Source organism: Lactuca serriola, chromosome 8, assembly GCF_051521515.1.
Source record: "Lactuca serriola cultivar US96UC23 chromosome 8, Lser_US96UC23_V15, whole genome shotgun sequence".
Taxonomy (NCBI): Eukaryota; Viridiplantae; Streptophyta; class Magnoliopsida; order Asterales; family Asteraceae; genus Lactuca; species Lactuca serriola.
In genome coordinates, this window is record NC_136415.1 from 196094433 (window position 1) to 196114761 (window position 20329).

A 20329-nucleotide genomic window follows, 5' to 3' on the forward strand; every position below is an offset into this window, starting at 1 on the left:
GTTGCTTATAAATGTTTATGTAAAGTTTTATAGAACGATTTCCATGTTGCAAGGATCAATCACATGTGATTCACCACCCTTAGTTCAAATCACATGTGATTTGTCCCTATGCTTTAAAAACGGGTTTTACCCTTTTCAAATTATTTTTAAACAGTGATTCAGAATTTAAATGTTCTTTTGGGAAAATACTTTTACTTAATCAATTTACTTATAAAATGTAACCACTCTGATATATTTATATAAGTAAGACTTGGAGGACTTAGGACCGATATCTCGCCTTATTTCCTGTTCTTGTTTGATTGTGGGCTTAGGGTAGTAGTTATCCGTCCGACTGTCGTTGATTTCTTAGTTATATATCTGTATATCAGTATGGGGTACAAATGTTACTGCTTTCACTTAACAATAAAGTCACTAACGTGCTAAGAACCATCCCCACTAAGATAACCATAATAGGTATGGTTACGATTGCAACAGTTACTACCCGCTAAAGTCATTACTATCTACACTATAATACTCACTATTACTAGACGATACACTAGTAAGGGAATACACTATGATCAACACTAAAAGAGTACTACACTATAACAATAGAGAAAACACTAAACAAACAATAATATACTAACCCACTACGAGATACTCTATTCGCTATCCACTACACCCGGAGTTTTCCAGCAGGGAGACGACTCTACATGTATAGATCTATACGGGGCAGACGCTATTACATCCCGACTGTTAACTCAGTCCGCGCCGTACAGGCCCAGGGATGCCACTACTTCACTTCACTATGCATGACCAGGAAGGTCATGGGATCCTCTATTATCCTCACTACTAGTAACATACAAGGAATACACTACAACTACTCTAAGATACTCCACTAAATGCTAAACTACATCCCGAAGTAAGTAAGTATCTATCACTAAAGGGAGCTCGCACCTCTATCATTGATCACGGGCTTAACTTATCCTATCACGTTTGTTATTTGGAGATTTGCCAATGTATTTTTACAATATACTGTTTTCAAAGAAACAAAGAATACATACTTTTCACAAATTGTCACTTACAATGTATTTCCTGGAAAATATGGGATTTTCTAAGTTGCTACTACTTATGAACGTAAATGATACATTTTTAACACTAATGCTTTGTATACTAAAACTCACACTAAACTCTTATGAACTCACCAGCTTTATGCTGATAATTGTTTTCAAAATAACTTGTATCTTCAGGTCAAAGATAGACAGGTACAGACGCGGCATTTTTGGAGAAGGTGGAGCACACAAGACCCATCTCTTATTTTTGAATTACTTTTGAATGATTGTTAAACAATACAAAACACACTTGTAATTAAAATGCTATGTAAATGCAATGGTTGTATGTTTCTTGTTTTTACTATTATGCAATTGTGATGATACTGTTCACTACATCATCCACCCCGAAACGTTTTCCGCCGTTATCGGTTTTGGGGTGTGACAGATTGGTATTAGAGCATTGTTTATAGTGAATCAAGTATATCAACCTATAAAAGATATACAAACTATAAACACTTCGGGACTAAAACACTCTGACCAAGAATATATACTGTTAAGTATCTAAAAGATCTAACTAAGTATATATACTCCATCACTATAAAACACAGGAATCTGTATTATCCTAGAACAAAACGAAAGTACTAAGATTGTTGGGCAGCGCAATTGGGTTTAGAGACATATAGTCACATTCAGGATGATGTAGCCTGATCAACTACGTTTTCCTGGGAGTGACTAGCATGTGCCTAAGTTTGGTTGTGATGTTTCAACAAGTCTAAAACTTACCAACAATACCATAATAACGCTACCATAAGAATACTATAGGAGTATTCTGTATCTCTAGATTATACGTATGTGTTAACAAAAACGGTCGTTACTAGTAGGACAATAGTTACTAAGTGGATACACCACGATTACATGTGGTTAGGGCGCTATAGACTCAGAATCTGCAGCCTTTGCTTCATTCCCTGTTCTTGTTTGATTGGGGGTCTGAAGTTAGGGTGGTTTATTCGAAGGACTATCTTGCTTCGATTACATGTAATCGGTATGCACTATGCAAGTGTTGGGTCAACTAGTAATGATTCATCCAATAAGTATCTTAGAGTAGTACGTCTATTAATCTTCTTTTCCCCCTCTTCTCGCGTAGATAGCATGGCTGGCTTCCATCTACCCGGTGATCCGTACTTTCCAAACCAGGGCAATGGAGGATGGCTCGAAGAGGAGTCAGATGACGATCACCCTATTCCTTTGGATGATCATCATGCTGAAGGCTTCTCGGACAGCTCGAGCTCCGAGCCAGAAGTCAACAACCAACCTCCTGAAGCCCCGAACCCTAACCCCCGACCGGCATTTCAGGGCCCCACTCCTATGTGGGCAATATCCTTGCGTCAATGGAGCGAGGAGCAGGGTCAGCCTTTACCTTACAATGGAGACCGAAGTTTCTACAACGTAAGCAAAGGAGGATCAGCAGATCGGGTTCTGCCCATCATGATCAGAAGAATTGCCAGGAATATTGAGCAAAGTCAAGCTGCCATTGGTCGAGTTGTAGAAGTGGATGCCAACTCAAACCTCAACACTGTTTGCATCCGCCAACTCGAAGAAGCCATGGACAGGACAAGGAGGACCAACGAGGCTCTGCAACAACAGCTGGCTGCATCCCGAGCTGAAGTTAGGGAACTTCGAGCTCGCCAAAGGACTCATGATCGACACCTTCAAGAAGTTATGCGTCAACTAGAGGATCTGAGGATTCGCCCAACAAGCAGCCGTCGCCAGTAGAAGACATCTAGTTACCTCACTCTTTTGCTTAAAGGACTAGCCTTTTATCTCTATGTTCCGTAGGTCTTTTGTCTCTAAACATTCCTAGTTTAAAAGTACTCTAGCTGAAACTCTAAACTGCCAACATTTTCTCTATGGTGTGGTGTAAGACCTACTGCTAGGTCAATTTTCATGAACTTCTGTTGCATCATTAATACCAGTATATTGGCATATGATTTCTCTATTGCCATAACTCTTACCCTGATTTTGGATTATGTTGATTTAATCCACGAAACACTCTATTCATATTCGCAATAGGCTCTTACTATTGCTACCACTTCTATGATCTTCTAGTAAAGGATGCCTCCACGAAAGCGTCCCAGCAGAGGAAGACCCGCAACTCAAACCCCTCCTCCACCACCTCCTCCTCCGCAGTTCGATCCAGTGTTGTTCCAAGCGGCTGTGACTGCGGCTGTAACAGCAGCCATGGCCCAAATGAACTCGGGTGATGCGAGCGGTGGAAATTCTAGATTTGGTGAAGTCTACCAACGAGTGCAGGGATGCACTTTAAAGACTTCATGAATTGTAAACCTGCTTTCTTTGATGGGACCGGAGGAATTCTGGCATTGTCCCAATGGTTCGAAAGAACCGAAGCTGTATTCGAAATGTGCTCTTGTCCCGAAGAGAGCAAAATCAAGTTCGCCACTGCTACCCTCACTAACCGGGCTTTGTCATGGTGGAATGGCCATGTCAACGCACTCTCCTTGGTCACAGCCAATGCCATGGGCTGGGACACTCTAAAGGATCTCATGAAAGGAGAGTACTGCCCTAGGGGCGAAGTTCAGAAGCTTGAGGAAGAACTCTGGAACCTCAAGATGAAGGGGACCGACATAACGGCTTATACGGCCAGGTTTTGCGACTTGGCGGCTATGTGTCCCAACATGATCCCCTCTAAAAGCAAGAAGATTGAACGTTACATCTGGGGTTTAGTGCCCCCGTATCGAGGAAATGTTCTGGCCTCATGCCCTACCACTTTTGACAGCGCCAAGGAATTGGCCCAGAGTCTGATCAACCACGAAATCTCCTCCACTCCAGCAACAACAACCACAACTACCACTGCACCATCCGGATCATCTGACAGAAAAAGGAAACGATGGGATAAGAAGAAGGGCAAGAAGACTCAAACCGTCTCTAAGGACCAACAAATTGTGGCGGTCCATGCTGCCACTACCCCAGCCGCACCAACTGCTCCAGCCCCACCGAAAGCTTACAGTGGGAACTTGCCTAAGTGTCCCAAGTGCCCTTTTCACCACAACGGTCCATGCCGTGAATTGCAGTGTTCCAACTGCGGACGAAAGGGCCATACTGTCCGATTTTGCAAGGCCCCTCCCAAACCTATCACACAGGTTCCTGGTACGGGAGTGACCCCGACGTGTTATGGCTTCGGTGAAGCGGGCCATTTTAAGAAGAACTGTTCGAAGGCTGCAAATGCTGGGGGAACTGGAAGGTTACTTGCTATCGGTCACAATGAAGCGGTAGCCGATCCCACAGTGGTCACGGGTACGTTTCTTCTCAACAACTCTTATGCCTGTGTCTTATTCGATAGTGGTGCAGAAAGAAGCTTCATAAATCAAAACTTTAAACACTTACTCAAACAAACCCCTCAACCACTGAAAGAAACATTCGTCGTAGAAATGGCTAATGGGAAGACAGAAAGCTCTAATGAAATCTATATAGGTTGTACTCTCACGTTAGATGATCACCCCTTTTTAATCAATCTTATACCAGTCTCAATCAAAAATTTCGATGTCATTGTTGGTATGGATTGGTTAAGTCTTCACTACGCCGACATCCTATGCTCCGAGAAAGCCATTTGCCTGAACTTTCCGAATCGAGAGACCCTATTGATATACGGAGATAAGCCAAGTACAAACCTTCGTATCATCTCTAGTATTCAGGCTCAGAAATACTTGCGCAAGGAATATCTCGCCTTTCTTGCTCACGTTGTCGACACTAACCAGAAATCGAAAGAGCTAAAAGACATTCCTGTGGTATGCGATTTTCCTGATGTCTTTCCGGAGGATCTTCCAGGCCTACCTCCCAAACGACAGGTTGAATTCAGAATCGACCTAATCCCAGGAGCTACCCCCGTAGCTAAGTCGCCCTACCGTCTAGCGCCCGCCGAAATGCAAGAACTATCCGGTCAACTCAACGAACTGCTCAGCAAGGGCTTTATAAGACCGAGCTTCTCACCTTGGGGAGCTCCAGTTTTGTTCGTAAAGAAAAAGGATGGGTCATTTCGGATGTGCATCGATTATAGGGAACTCAATAAACTCACGATCAAAAATTGCCATCCTCTCCCTCGTATCGACGACCTATTCGACCAACTCCAAGGAGCAAGTTACTTCTCCAAGATTGATCTTAGATCGGGGTATCATCAGTTACGGGTGTTAGAGGAAGATGTCCCGAAGACAGCCTTCCGAACCCGCTACGGGCATTTTGAGTTCGTAGTGATGCCCTTTGGACTGACTAACGCCCCCGCGGTATTCATGGACTTGATGAATAGGGTATGTCGTCCATATCTAGATCAGTTCGTTATCGTCTTTATTGACGACATACTCGTCTACTCTCGAAGCGAGGAAGAGCACAGAAATCATTTACGATTAGTCCTGGAAACCCTGCGATCCGAGAAGTTGTATGCGAAGTTCTCTAAGTGCGAGTTTTGGATCCGGAGGGTTGAATTCTTAGGGCACGTGGTCAGTGAAGACGGAATCCACGTGGACCCCTCCAAAATCAAAGCTATTGAGAACTGGTCAGCACCAAAGACGCCTACGGAAATTCGTCAATTTCTAGGCCTCGCTGGCTACTACCGTCGGTTCATCCAAAATTTCTCTCGGATTGCGAAACCTCTCACCACGTTAACACAGAAGGGTGTATCATTCGACTGGGAAGAGAAACAGGAGAAGGCATTTCAGACCCTGAAGCGAGCCCTATGCACTGCACCAGTATTATCCCTTCCCGAAGGGACAAAAGATTTCGTCGTATACTGTGATGCATCCAATCAGGGGCTCGGTTGTGTCTTGATGCAACGAGGCAAGGTCATCGCCTATGCCTCGAGACAACTAAAGAACCATGAAGTGAACTACACTACTCACGACCTCGAGTTAGGGGCGGTCGTCTTCGCTTTAAAAATCTGGAGACACTACTTGTATGGGACGAAGAGCGTGGTGTACACTGATCATAAGAGCCTCCAACATATACTAAACCAAAAAGAACTCAACATGAGACAGCGTCGATGGGTCGAATTACTTAACGATTACGACTGTGAAATTAGATATCATCCGGGGAAAGCCAACGTAGTAGCGGACGCCCTGAGCAGAAAAGAGTATTCTAGACGAAGGACCAAGTCGTTGACAATGACTATACATTCACATCTATCCACGCAGATCAAAGAGGCTCAGCTGGAAGCTTTAAAGCCTGGAAACGTGACGGGAGAATCCCTGCGCGGAATAGATAAAAATCTGGAGGTTAAGAGTGACGGAGCCTATTACTTTATGGACCGAATCTGGACTCCACGCCATGGAGGTTTCAGAGATTTGGTTATGAGGGAAGCACACAACACTCGTTACTCCGTCCACCCGGGTTCAGATAAGATGTACTTGGATCTCAAAAAGCTATACTGGTGGCCAAACATGAAAGCGGAGATCGCTACCTTTGTAGGTAAATGCCTTACTTGTGCGAAGGTCAAAGTAGAATGTCAAAAGCCATCAGGACTCCTCCAACAACCAGAAATACCAGAATGGAAGTGGGAGCGAATTACAATGGACTTTATCACCAAGCTGCCCAAGACAGCAGGTGGATTAGATACCATTTGGGTCATCGTTGACAGGTTGACCAAGTCTGCCCACTTTCTACCCATCAAGGAGACGGACAAGATGGAAAAGCTTACTAGGACTTATATAAGAGAAATAGTGCGATTGCATGGCGTCCCTATATCTATTATATCAGACAGAGATAGTAGATTCACCTCTAGATTTTGGGAATCATTACAAAAGGCACTAGGGACGAGGCTGGATATGAGTACAGCCTACCATCCGCAGACTGACGGGCAAAGTGAGAGGATGATCCAAACCTTAGAAGACATGCTGCGAGCTTGTGTGATCGACTTCGGGAAATCGTGGGATACACACTTACCTCTTGTGGAGTTTTCCTACAACAATAGTTATCATACGAGCATCAAGGCAGCTTCATTCGAAGCCCTCTACGGCCGGAAGTGCAGATCCCCTTTGTGCTGGGCCGAGGTGGGAGACACTCAGTTAGCTAAAGGACGAGTTCCTGACAGCACCCTCACTGGTCCAGAGATCATTCGAGAGACGACCGTGAAGATTGTGCAGATACGTGAACGACTAAAAGCCGCTAGGAATCGACAGAAAAGCTACGCCGACAAACAAAGGAAACCCTTGGAATTCCAGGTCGGAGACCGGGTCCTTCTGAAGGTCTCGCCCTGGAAAGGCACGATACGCTTCGGGAAGCGTGGAAAGTTAAACCCAAGGTACATAGGGCCTTTCGAGATTCTTGCCAGAATCGGCCCTGTAGCTTACAAACTAAACTTACCCCGCGAGCTAAGTAACATACATCCTACCTTTCACGTTTCAAACTTGAAGAAATGTTTGTCTGACGAGACTCTCGTGATCCCCCTCGACGAGATCGAGATCAATGAGAGCCTCAACTTCGTGGAAGAACCTGCGGAGGTTTTGGATCGTGAAGTAAAACGGACGAAACAAAGCCGCATCCCAATTGTGAAGGTTCGGTGGAACGCCAAGCGAGGACCGGAATTCACTTGGGAGCGCGAGGATCAAATGAAACTCAAATATCCTCATCTCTTTGCTTAGTAATATTGTAGTAGCGTGTCTATTGTATCCTAAATTTCGGGACGAAATTCCCCTAACGGGGGGATGATGTGACAACCCCAAACCTATTCCCGTTACAAATCCCATTTTCACTAACGGAACGTGTCACTATACGTTATTTTATGTAATATTTGGAATCATCAATATCCTAATATCTAAATTCATGCATGGCTTAATATTATCATAAGAAATATAACTCGTTTGTGTTAACCCCGTTTAACCTAATAGAGTTGTTTTACCTTTTCAACCACTTCACCCGGGTAAAAAGTTTTAACCCAGTTAACTTTAAACATCGGGTAGCCGTGTATCGGGTGCGATACCCGAGACATATGCAATGGGGGTGCACAACATTTGAACATTCATTTACCACACATCCACTCTCTCTCTCTACTTTGTCTCTCTAGACTCGAAATCGGCCTCGATTCCGCTAATTTCCGACTTCCAAACGTAAGTACTCATCCTCTATCTTAATCTAGTCATACTTCATTGAATTTAGGGGCCAAAATCATAGAAATCAAGGACCATAAAGGAGTTTACGGCCTAAGAAGCTCCTTAGGCCGTAAACCCCCAAATTCATGCCCAAGACCAAGTTTTTCCTTCTCTTAAGCTAGTATACTAAGTAAGGCATATATCTAGAAGGGTTTGGACACTAAAATACAAGGATTTGTCATGTAAAAGGAGTTTACGGCCCAAGCTTGTGCTTAGGCCGTAAACACCTCAAACACCCCATAAATCTATGTTTTAAGCCCCAAAAACACTTCTAGGGTGTTTGGTAATTTAGACTTGACAACAAGGAAGGCTTAAAGGCATTAAACAACATCATTTGAACACAAAAAGGGGAGTTTACGGCCAAGGCTAAGCTTGGGCCGTAAACACCCAAACTTTTGTGTCAAACAAGTCCTTAAACTACCCTAGTGCATGAAAGGAACTTATCTAAGGCCTATGGAAGTGTGTTGTACAATTAAACTTCACATTTGGGAACAAAATGAAGAGTTTACGGCCAAGGATGTTCTTAGGCCGTAAACTCCCCAAATTATGATGTTTAAACTCCCTAAAAATGGCACAAATTATGATGTTTAATCCTTCCCTCTTGGTTCAAAACACACACCACTAAATTAAGGAAGTGAGTTAAGGCCCTAAACACACATTTTGGAGTGTCACAAGAGTTTACGGCCAAGCCTAGGGGGCTTACGGCCATAAACTCCCAAAGAATGGCTTTTAGGCCATAAACTCTAAGAGAGTGAACTCAAGGACCCTCCCGTAAATCATTCATGGCCTTGTACCACTCCCGGGAACCCTTTCTAGGCCTTAAAACCCCGAAAACGACACTAGAATGTCCAAATACTATAATGAAAAGCATAAGATGATTAACTTCTTGTGAAATACATATTTCATATGACATTAGGGTCCTAAAAGGTGCTCAAGTGGTTATTTGGTACCAAACGCTCAAACGACACTATTACCCGATTTACCCGATTCACCCGATTTCCGCGATTTCAGGTGAGTTCATACCCCTTTAATGAACCTTTCAAGTGTTTTAAATGTTTTAGGGGGGAGATACAAGTTGCTTATAAATTTTTATGTAAAGTTTTACAGAACGATTTCCATGTTGCAAGGATCAATCACATGTGATTCACCACCCTTAGTTCAAATCACATGTGATTTGTCCCTATGCTTTAAAAACGGGTTTTACCCTTTTCAAATTATTTTTAAACAGTGATTCAGAATTTAAATGTTCTTTTGGGAAAATACTTTTACTTAATCAATTTACTTATAAAATGTAACCACTCTGATATATTTATATAAGTAAGACTTGGAGGACTTAGGACCGATATCTCGCCTTATTTCTTGTTCTTGTTTGATTGTGGGCTTAGGGTAGTAGTTATCCGCCCGACTGTCGTTGATTTCTTAGTTATATATCTGTATATCAGTATGGGGTACAAATGTTACTGCTTTCACTTAACAATAAAGTCACTAACGTGCTAAGAACCATCCCCACTAAGATAACCATAATAGGTATGGTTACGATTGTAACAGTTACTACCCGCTAAAGTCATTACTATCTACACTATAATACTCACTATTACTAGACGATACACTAGTAAGGGAATACACTATGATCAACACTAAAAGAGTACTACACTATAACAATAGAGAAAACACTAAACAAACAATAATATACTAACCTACTACGAGATACTCTATTCGCTATCCACTACGCCCGGAGTTTTCCAGCAGGGAGACGACTCTACATGTATAGATCTATACGGGGCAGACGCTATTACATCCCGACTGTTAACTCAGTCCGCGCCGTACAGGCCCAGGGATGCCACTACTTCACTTCACTATGCATGACCAGGAAGGTCATGGGATCCTCTATTATCCTCACTACTAGTAACATACAAGGAATACACTACAACTACTCTAAGATACTCCACTAAATGCTAAACTACATCCCGAAGTAAGTAAGTATCTATCACTAAAGGGAGCTCGCACCTCTATCATTGATCACGGGCTTAACTTATCCTATCACGTTTGTTATTTGGACATTTGCCAATGTATTTTTACAATATACTGTTTTCAAAGAAACAAAGAATACATACTTTTCACAAATTGTCACTTACAATGTATTTCCTGGAATATATGGGATTTTCTAAGTTGCTACTACTTATGAACGTAAATGATACATTTTTAACACTAATGCTTTGTATAATAAAACTCACACTAAACTCTTATGAACTCACCAGCTTTATGCTGATAATTGTTTTCAAAATAACTTGTATCTTCAGGTCAAAGATAGACAGGTACAGACGCGGCATTTTTGGAGAAGGTGGAGCACACAAGACCCATCTCTTATTTTTGAATTACTTTTGAGTGATTGTTAAACAATACAAAACACACTTGTAATTAAAATGTTATGTAAATGCAATGGTTGTATGTTTCTTGTTTTTACTATTATGCAATTGTGATGATACTGTTCACTACGTCATCCACCCCGAAACGTTTCCCGCCGTTATCGGTTTTGGGGTGTGACAGTTATAGAGAAGAGTGTGTGTGAGAGAATCTATGTATATGGAGCATCACTCAATTTAATTCAATATATCTTAGATTCATCTTAATTCTTCTTCTCCTTCTCTTCTATATTGATCTGACATCATCCAATTGATTGGGATTCCGCACCATCAATTGGATCTGATTGATACACAAGCAATTTTGGGACTTATAATTGGTATCAGAGCAAGGTTGTATCAATCAATTTTGTCAGATCTAGAGCTTACTTGATCTGATTTTGAAAAGAGAATAGCGTTTTTGGATAGATCTCGCAAAAATAAGGGGGGTTACTTCTTTGCATTTTTCATAAAAACGAGTTTTGATTGAGTTTTAAAGCAAAAAAGGGTGAAAAACGTCGTTTTTTTGCGAATCTGTTGAAGGTGTGCGGCCCGGTTGAAGGTGTGCTGCTGGTTGAAGGAGTGCGGCCTCGGTGTGTGCGGCTCAGCAGTGTGCCGCTCGGTGTACGGCCCTCGTCCTTGCATCGCAACCTCGCATCGCAGCAGCTTCGCCTCGCCTCGCCTCGGATCCTCGGCCTCGCAAGCAGCAACCTCGCACAGCAGCCCTTTCATAAAAAAGAGCAAGCGAAGTTGACGTGCCAGGGATCGAACCCAGGACCTCAAGGTCATTGCCCCAGCGCCTTACCAACTCATCTAGAACACCCTTTGTGTCTTAACTTCGAAAAATAAAAACATAACCTGTCCCTCTCGGTTTATAATTTCGCAAATTGACATTTTCAACCCCAAAAAATCAATTTTCTTTTATTTTTAAAATCCTTTTTCAACCCAAAATTTTAGTTTTTAAATTTTAACTTTTATTTTTGACTTTTTACTTAAAATTTTGACTTTGACTTTTAAAAGTTGACCTTTGACTTTAAATTTTGACTTTATCTTTTGACTTTTAATTTTTCAAATTTGGCTTTTCGGTTTGACTTTTCAAGTTTGACTATTTAAATTTGACTTTTAAGGTAGACTTTCTCGATTTTTAAGTCAAAGGGCACTTAAAACTATATAAAAAAAATAAAAAAATAAAAAATGGGTTCCACATCAATTCCGGTAAATGAAGTTTCATGTACTCCATCTTGTAAAGCTACAATTAAATTTCTCCGAGATCAAATCGATTTATTAAAAAGAGAAAATGAGGACCTCAAATACGAAGGCTATACTCTAAGGAAAGGTCAGAAACCGTTAAAAGCACAACTAGAAGCAAAAGCCAAAGACTTTACGAAGCTTCAGGAAGAGTACAGCAACAAGTGTGAAAATTACGATCACATTAAACGCAAACTTGCTGCTGTAACTGAAGAACTTGACGCTTTGAAAATAAAGTGTGGAAAAACAGATGTTAGTTTCAAAAATTACACTGCGTCAAGTAAGACAGTCGAGTCCTTATATGAAACCCAATTAAAATTCAAAGAAAATCAAAACAAGGGTGTAACGACCAAAATTTCGAAACAATTAAAGCTTTTCAAAAACAACCCATTTTAATAACGTTGTTACAAAAAGGTTTTCAATACATTATTTAACAGAGTATTCCCCAGGTTCATTTCATAAAACACCAACGCGAGGAACGGTACGATCACGCCTTTGCCTTGCCACAGTCTCCTGAGAACCTGAAAACATAAAACCACAACTGTAAGCCCGAAAGCTTAGTGAGATACCCCCAAAATACCAATCCACAAATACGCCCTTCCAGGCCACGACCTTCCGGTCCAAAACATATCGCCTTCCGGCCCATAACGTAATGCCTTCCGGCCCATAACATATTGCCTTCCGGCCCACAACATAAAAGCATACATATCATAATAGAACATAGATCAACCATGCATACCGGGTCACACTCCAGACCAAGCAACCATGCACATAACATATAATCATATAACAGTTCATAGTCAGCAATTCGATCAACAGATCACATAACATATCATTACCCTAACCAAGATACCAGCCTAGCCGGTCACTAGCATAACATCACCCTACGAATCAGTCAACATACTAAATGCACACATACGCCTTTCCAGGCCATGACCTTCCGGTCCACATCACAATACCTTCCGGCCCACAACATGTAATGCCTTCCGGCCCACAACATATAATGCCTTCCAGCCCATAACATAATGCCTTCCGGCCCATATCCCGCAATATCATAACAACAGACAACTACCCGGATTTTCATCCGATAAAAGGGTTGGCCTTGGTGCCTTAAACCCTATCGATATAGTGAGCATAACTCACCTCGAAACTACCGACTGAACAGATAACTCAAGCTGCTCCGATCACTGATACGATCTCCACCACTGGACAGCCACCAATGCACTGATCTCAAAACCATAAACAACAATTACCAAAGTACCCCTGGAAACCACTGGTTAACCCTTGGTCAAAGACAAGGTCAAAGTCAACCCCTGACTGACCCTACTCGCCGAGTCAACCCTATGACTCGCCGAGTTCCCATACTCAAAACTTCACTCAATCCGCGACCTGACTCGCCGAGTTCCCATACTCAAAACTTCACTCAATCCGCGACCAAACTTGCCGAGTCACCCCGAGACTCGCCGAGTCCAACAACTCTGTGTCCACTCGCACACAACTCACCGAGTCATCCCTTGACTCACCGATTCTCGACTCAATCAGAGAATATCGGGACTCTTCGACAAGACTCGCCGAGTCCAGAACAGACTCGCCGTGTCTAAGGATATGTTCAACCTACTCGCCGAGTTGTTCATACAACTCGCCGAGTCCCAGGCCATCTTCATCCGACTCGCCGAGTTGTTCTTCCAACTCGTCGAGTCCCAGCTCACCTTCAAGCAACTTGTCGAGTTCACCCATGTGACTCGCCGAGTACCACCGGTCTGAATCCATACAGAAGCATTCCAGACCATGCAATTGATCCAAAACATAGATCTAGCCTCCTACAACTCATCCATCACGTAAAGTGGCAAACTTTACGTGAATCCAAAGAGATCTATGCAATATGCACATTAGGGCTAAGGTTTGGGACAAGATAACTTCATCCAACACTCAACACAGGGACTTTCCTGCATTCCAACCCTTCTCGCTTCCAGATCTGAGGTAGCAACCTCAGATCTAACCTCTAGACTCCAATAACACCCAAGATAAGCTTCCCTCAAACCCCAAAATGAAGAAACAAAATAACAACAGCCTAAGAACAAGATATTACCTCAAGGAACGCCCCAATCTGCAAGGAAACTCGAATCCAAGCAAATCCCCTTGCTCCACACCTTCAAACTCCCAAACTTTCTTCAACAATTACTTCTCCAAGCTCCAATCCACTCAACAATGGTGCTTCTCTGCGATTTAGGGTTTCTGGGACTCAAGGGGGGGGGGGTGATAAAGAGGCTGGGGAGGAAACATAATGCTCTTTATATAGGGCTTAACCCCAAGAATTAGGGTTTTCTCCACTCAGCGCCCACTCATCGAGTCCATCTCATTGACTCGCCGATTCGGCTACTTAACACGCGACCAAGTCGCGACTCTACTCGCCGAGTCCATCCATGGACTCGCCGAGTCACTCTTTCCCAAATTACACTTTTAGCCCTTCAACTCAACTCTTGGTATTTCGGGATGTTACAAAGGGTCTAGGGTATCACAGTGTGCCACCTCCTTTTAATCACAATTATAACCCAACCCTTGAGACCAATAAGGAAGAAATGCCTGCTCAGTATGGCCAAAACCCTGCTCCAGCTTCAGTTAAGACTGAACAATCAGGGCCAACTGAGGATGTTGAGCTGTACGATACTAATGCTTCTACTTCATGTGCAGGTAAAGTAGCAGAGGATGAGAACAAGGAGAAAACAATTGAACAATCCAATGACTCCTTGAACTCTGAATCTGTTGCTTCTAACTCAGTTACTTCTGATCAACCTGCTGTTGGTAAATACAGGCCACCAATTCACGCAAAACAGCCAACTTGTTGCAAGTGTGCTTGTGGGAACAATCAGAAACGAGGCAAGGTTACGTCACCAGGGGCAGGAAGAAACAACTTCACAGTGAAGAAAAAGACATGTTTTCACTGTGGAACACCTGGACACATTGCCCGAAATTGTCCAAATCGCGCATACGTTCCTTATTATGCACAAGGCTGGCAGAACGCGCCAAGAGGGAGATACTCCAAAAGATACCCCTCAAGATCACGATCAGACATTGACGACTGGAATGCCACGAAGGGCAAGAGTTCAACTCCCAAGGCCAAGAAATCAACTCCCAAGGTCAAGAAGGGAATGTCGGCCAAGAAGCCAAATCCAAGAGATGCTCCCGTGAAGTCAAAATCAAAATCATCTCAACGGCCGACATCAACTTCAAAATCAAGTGCCGAGGAACCCATCCGCTCGAAAAAGAAATGGGTTAAACCCAACTACAGATGGGTACCGAAGGATATGTCATGGGAGAGAGTACCGTGCAAGGATGACAAAGGTCGACCCAGTTTCAAAACAGACTGGGTTCCAAAGACCAACTGATCCCGCTCTGTGTCGAAGCAGCTATGGAGGCATATCATCAGACTTCGGTTTGTTGGTAGTGGCTGTTCCTGGCACTTGATATGGGATATCTCTCAACTGGACAACATTCAGACATTTGTTTGAGAGTATGTGTCCTTTGCAGAAAGGGAAGAAAGGAAGGGATCGCATGGGGTTTGTGCTTAACGATGTGAAGAATTTTCGGATCTGTTCTGAGATTTTGCGTAATGTTCTCAGACCTTCTGGATGCGAATTGAATCGGTGAATAACGTGATTTCAGACGTAGATGAGACTCGTGGAGACTGTATTGAAGATCTTTTGAGCCAAGGCTTCATTCGTGAGCATCGAAGAATTCTCATTCGAAGGAGAAAGAAATGAAGACTGTTCTTCCATCATTCAATCTTTCAACCTCAGAAGCAAGGTGAAGCTGTTCTTGAAGATTATGCGACGGATTGCATTGAAGCCTCCTCAATCAGTCTGCTGCTATCTTGTACCTGCTGAAGTGATCCAGAAGTTTTGTTCTCTCCGTTGTTCTCTCTGAAGATTCTCAAGCTGAAAGTGCTATCTTTCAAGAATCAGTACATCAAGCCTCCTCACCCAACCGCTCACGATGAATTCATTTATTGAAGATTCATATGTTCATCTTGATGCTGTGAAGAAATTTGAAGATTAATGCTAAAGCCAAGCTCCCAATGAAGATTAACAAGAAAAAGCCAGCTATTATTTAGGAGGAGTTTGTTCGGCCAATTAGAAAAGAAAGCTATAAACCAAGGGGGAGATTGTTGGGTCAAAAATATTGTTTATACTTTGCTTTTCTAGGAAAATATATTTTTTTCTATAATATAATATGTAATATTGTGGCTGTGTTCGGCTGCACTTGTGTGTGCGGCCGCACACCCTGTGTACGGCCGCACACGCATGTGCAGCTGTACACTGGTGTGTTGCTGGTGGCCCATGTCTCATATAAATAGAGGAGTGCATGTGGGAGTGTACGATTACAGAAGAAGAGTAGAGAGAGAAAGTTATAGAGAAGAGTGTGTGTGAGAGAATCTATGTATATGGAGCATCACTCAATTTAATTCAATATATCTTAGATTCATCTTAATTCTTCTTCTCCTTCTCTTCTATATTGATCTGACATCATCCAATTGATTGGGATTCCGCACCATCAATTGGATCTGATTGATACACAAGCAATTTTGGGACATACAACTTATAAAAGGATTAATATTTTCAAGATCTTGATTGGAATTAATAAAACCAATAAGGTGATTGGCATTGGTGTAATGGACATATCGATACACGATATGATCATACAAAAACAAAGGTTACAAAAGTCCTTAGGCATTAGTCGGGCGGTCACTTGTTATCATAGGACTAACAAGAATTTTAAATATTTAAGTAATTAAAAATCAAAATGTTTTGACTAATAGATGACATTTTTGATAATTTTAGTCAGTAACGATTATTATAAGTCTGAGTAATTAAGAACTTATTTTGAAAAGTTTGATCGAATGATTTCTAGTGCATCTTGGACCGACAAGGATCGACTCTAATTTATAAGAACATTTGGCACTAATCATAGACAATAAGATCCAATCTAACGCCTTGGTGGCCGCTAATGCTGAATTTTACAACACTAATCGATAGTCACTGCGGTACAACATGTTCCCAAGAAAAAAAAGACATTTTAGATATATTTGGAATTCAAATGTTTCAAGTAATCATGTCAAAATTAGTTGCGAAGTGTATCAAAGAAGGCATTAGTACTAATCAAAGGCTTTAAAGAGTGGATGTTTAATAAGAGCTAAAGGGTGAGACCGTCTTGCACCAGATAACGGTCTCTAATTATTAGAAGATCAGCTAGAAGATGACCTGAATTTTGCATATGATATCGGGCACGTGGGGGAAAAGTAATGAGAAATTTCAATAGTAATGGCCTTTTGGGAAACTATTCAAGAAAATAGTTTCCATGGGAAGCAATGTTAACTTGTTATAGACGTTTGAAGCACCATGGTATTAAGTATTAACCGAAACACATTTCATATACAGGTTTTAACATATATTCGATGTGAAATGAAAACTAAAATATCAAAGATCTGATCAATAAAATCACTTAAACTCACTTCACTCCCTTAACAGAAACCCTGACTTACCAACGTATTGTTTGTTATAATAAATTAAGAGTGTGTTGCATAACATGAAGACAAACACTAATGTTACCAAAAGGAAAGGTAAAAAAATTCAAATAACAACATGAAGAGAATAATAAATTTATTCATAAAGATTTAATTTATATTGATGTAATGATAAAACCACCAAACTACAACTCTAATTCACAAACAGGAAAGAAGACGCCACAAGTATTGGCAAGATTGGGGAGATATTGGTAGTGTGGTGGCAATAAAATCTGATTAATGTCTATGTATTTGCAGAGGCAATTTCTGTGGTAATCTAATTCTTCACAACAAATTGGAGATGGTGAGCCTTTTGCAATTAGAGCGGGATAACAATCCTTTATATCTTCATTAGGATTACACTCTTGAGAGTGAACATCACCCAAAAGAAACATCATTGCAACAACTATAGCAAGAATAGATCTAGTGTTCATCATTTTAATAAACTTGTGATGAAAACTTGAAAGATATCAATATAAATATTAGGAAACTTGGCTTTTTATTACATTCACTATGGTATATATATATACTATTAGAAATTAATAATCAAACAAACAATCTTTTAAAGTATGGAAAGGAGGATAATGTAACACAAAACTAATTTAATGAGGTATTTATGAATTTTGATAATGTAACGTAGGATTTATATTAGTTGTTTTTAATCAAACCATAGGATAAAATGGAAGAGTTTAGTTTAGTTCGGTGAATAAAAAGGTTTGGTTTTCTTTTTTTTTACCAAAAATCCAAATGGATTCTTGCTATAAAAATTGCAAGGGTATGTAAATAATTTTATAATATTTACTAAAAGTGTATAAAGCTTTGTGAGTTTGTTCAATCCCATAGTGGTATTTGATCAAGTGAAATTGCGTTTGTTTGGTTAATGGATTTCAAACAAATTTAGCGTAATTGTAATTTAAATTTAAATAGGAATTACGTTTGGTTGAAAAAATCAAACGAATTAGAGTTGTTTAGATATATCATTAATTTTCGCATCCATAATAACTTGCCATTATTTCGCTACAGAAAAAGATTTTCGATTTCACTTCTTATGTTTTCTATAAAGACAAAAATGGCATCCCAACTTCTCTTTGTTTTATTCATAATTCATCAAATCAAAACAGATTATCATCGTCTGTCTCAACAAACACCCTGACCACCTATTTAGTTAACCACATACCACCAAAAACCCATAAACCCGAACTCAGCCTACATCGACATGCACACTACATCCACAGGAACATATCGACGTACACACCTGACCTACCCATACACCTACACCTACACCCGCATGCTACACCTACCCTACATTAAACCCATATACAACCCACTCTAACACCAACAACGACACCATAATATAACATTTGCATATCAACGCTTCTCTTTTTATATGCACATAACTTGTAAATGGTTTTGAACTTATAAAAGGATTAATATGTTCAAGATCTTGATTGGAATTAATAAAACCAATAAGGTGATAGGCATCGGTGTAATGGACATATCGATACACGATATGATCATACCAAAACAAGGGTTACACAAGTCCTTAGGCGTTAGTCGGGCGGTCACTTGTTGTCATAGGACTAACAAGAATTTTAAATATTTAAGTAATTAAAAATCAAAATGTTTTGACTAATAGATGACATTTTTGATAATTTTAGTCAGTAACGATTATTGTAAGTCTGAGTAATTAAGAACTTATTTTGAAAAGTTTGATCGAATGATTTCTAGTGCATCTTGGACCGACAAGGATCGACTCTAATTTATAAGAACATTTGGCACTAATCATAGACAATAAGATCCAATCTAACGCCTTGGTGGCCGCTAATGCTGAATTTTACAACACTGGTCGATAGTCACTGCGGTACAACATGTTCCCAAGAAAAAAAAGACATTTTAGATATATTTGGAATTCAAATGTTTCAAGTAATCATGTCAAAATTAGTTGCGAAGTGTATCAAAGAAGGCATTAGTACTAATCAAAGGCTTTAAAGAGTGGATGTTTAATAAGAGCTAAAGGGTGAGACCGTCTTGCACCAGATAACGGTCTCTAATTATTAGAAGATCAGCTAGAAGATGACCTGAATTTTGCATATGATATCGGGCACGTGGGGGAAAAGTAATGAGAAATTTCAATAGTAATGGCCTTTTGGGAAACTATTCAAGAAAATAGTTTCCATGGGAAGCAATGTTAACTTGTTATAGACGTTTGAAGCACCATGGTATTAAGTATTAACCGAAACACATTTCATATACAGGTTTTAACATATATTCGATGTGAAATGAAAACTAAAATATCAAAGATCTGATCAATAAAATCACTTAAACTCACTTCACTCCCTTAACAGAAACCCTGACTTACCAACGTATTGTTTGTTATAATAAATTAAGAGTGTGTTGCATAACATGAAGACAAACACTAATGTTACCAAAAGGAAAGGTAAAAAAATTCAAATAAAAACATGAAGAGAATAATAAATTTATTCATAAAGATTTAATTTATATTGATGTAATGATAAAACCACCAAACTACAACTCTAATTCACAAACAGGAAAGAAGACGCCACAAGTATTGGCAAGATTGGGGAGATATTGGTAGTGTGGTGGCAATAAAATCTGATTAATGTCTATGTATTTGCAGAGGCAATTTCTGTGGTAATCTAATTCTTCACAACAAATTGGAGATGGTGAGCCTTTTGCAATTAGAGCGGGATAACAATCCTTTATATCTTCATTAGGATTACACTCTTGAGAGTGAACATCACCCAAAAGAAACATCATTGCAACAACTATAGCAAGAATAGATCTAGTGTTCATCATTTTAATAAACTTGTGATGAAAACTTGAAAGATATCAATATAAATATTAGGAAACTTGGCTTTTTATTACATTCACTATGGTATATATATATACTATTAGAAATTAATAATCAAACAAACAATCTTT